This window comes from Chrysoperla carnea (assembly GCF_905475395.1).
Source record: "Chrysoperla carnea chromosome X unlocalized genomic scaffold, inChrCarn1.1 SUPER_X_unloc_94, whole genome shotgun sequence".
Lineage (NCBI taxonomy): Eukaryota > Metazoa > Arthropoda > Insecta > Neuroptera > Chrysopidae > Chrysoperla > Chrysoperla carnea.
This window is the reverse complement of record NW_025408227.1, coordinates 7,501-10,000: the sequence shown is the minus strand read 5'-3', so window position 1 is coordinate 10,000 and position 2,500 is coordinate 7,501.

The following is a 2,500-nucleotide window of genomic DNA, read 5'->3' as shown; positions in this document are numbered from 1 at the left end:
ATGAGATATATATATTATTATTAATTTTTTTTTTTTTCAAATATATATTTTATTATGTCATTTATATAATTTTTTTGCTTTTACAAAAAGAAATATATAACATGTTATTCATAATAAATATTATTGAATAAAAAAAAAAAAAAATAATTATGATTTTTGTCAGACCATCACCAAATGGGTCTTAAAATATTTCAAACATTTTCTCATACTCGTCGCTAGATTGAAAGCGTCATTTATTTTTTAATTTTATTTAAAAAGTTAATTTTAAATAAAAAACGTTATAATAACACTTAATATTCTCGCTTGGTATGAGGTGAGTCAATGTAATATTATTTATAAAAATAATTTTTATATAAATATTGTGTGCTCATATGGGAGTGTAAAGTTTAAAACTTATAACCCATGAACTTGCTTTGACAAAAAAATTTATATGTTATTCTATTTATAATCAATAATTTAATAAAAAAAAATTTTTTTTTAAATATTGATATAAAAAGATATACATATAGAGGTTTTTTTACAAAATTCTCATTAATTTTTTTACAAAAATAATAATACAATATTTAATATCAAAATAATCCAAACTGATTACCATCCAGACTATTATCAATATATATAAGATTGTATTATTATTCATTTCAATACATATTTATTAAAACTGAGATAAAATTTCATATATTAATAAATATGCATGTGTAAAAAAAAAAATTTTTATATAATAATTGAAAATGTTTTTGCTATTATTTTGTATACATACATTAAATAATTGATAACAATTTAATACAATGTACACCTAAAAAATAATAACAGCATATACATATTCGAAACATTACTAGCAAAAAAACCAAAATACAATATTAAATATCAAAATAAACCAAACTGATTACCATCCAGAATATTTTGAGTATATATATATATAATTTTGTATATTTTGCGTTCATGTTAATAAAATATATAAATGATACATATTTGAAAAGTGTTATTCTTCTTTCTGTTTTTTCGTAATATCATGGTGTCCATAGACATGCAAAAGCGTCATACCAAGCCATATACATACCTACACCACCTTTGTTGAATGATACACGAACAGTATGAAAATTAAACAACATATTCAATATCATTTTATATTATACTAAAATAAATGTTATTCTATTAAGAAAGTGTATATTTTTAAATTTGGCATTCATTACATAGTCAAAATACAATAATAATATAGATGATACATATACGATAATTGTTATTTTTCTTTCTGTTTTTTCGTGATATCATGGTGTCCATAGAATTGCAACGACGTCATACCAAGCCATATACAACTCTACACCACCTTTGTTGAATGATACACTTAGAGTATGAAAAATAAACAAATTATACTATATCATACTATATCATATATGTAAGACTGTTGAACATAATACCACAAAATACACTATTTCATATAGATATACATTCATTCTTGTCAACATAAAAGTACGTTATAAATGATACATATACAATAAGTTTTATTCCTCTTTCTGTTATTCCGTAATATCATAGTGTCCATAGAATTGCAACGACGTCATACCAAGCCATATACAACTCTACACCACCTTTGTTGAATGATACACGGACAGTATGAAAAATAAACAACCTATTCTATACCATTTAATATCATACTAAAACATGAAACAAATGTTATTCTATTAAAAAGTGTATTATTTTATTATATTTAGTATTCATTACACAGTCAACATACATAAATGATACATATACGATAAGTGTTATTCCTCTATCTGTTCTTCCGTAATATCATAGTGTCCATAGAATTGCAACGACGTCATACCAAGCCATATACAACTCTACACCACCTTTGTTGAATGATACACGGACAGTATGAAAAATAAACAACTTATACTATACCATACTATATCATATGTGTGAGACTGCTGAACGTAATACCACTAATACACTGTTATACATAGATATACATTCATCTCATTAACTTACACGCACTATCCATCATATATATTAAAGACATTACACCCGGTGCTTCAAACTCAAAATATGATAATGTTTAAAATGGCTTTAAACATCATAAACTTTACAGAATAATCAAAATTTAAAGAAAAAAATTTTAAAAAAAAAATTTTTTTCAGCTAAAAATTTTTATTTTGGGACCAAAAAAATTTTTTTTTGCTTTTATCATATTTTATTAAATGAAATTTATGCATTATAATAAATTATTCAATAAACATTAATAATTATAATAAATTATTAAAAAATTTTTGGAATTAATGCAAATTTTTAGAAAAAAATGTATATTTTTTTTTTTATATACAAATCGTACATGTTATATTGCGACAGGGTACCGGTATAATACATGTGATACATATGTAGATTTTCGAAAAAATTTTATCCTTTTAAATGGTCCTAAATACTATATAAAGGTAAAATATATAGAATTTTTCGGGATTCATTAAAAAATTTTAGGGAAAAAATTTCATTTTATTTTATATACAAATCG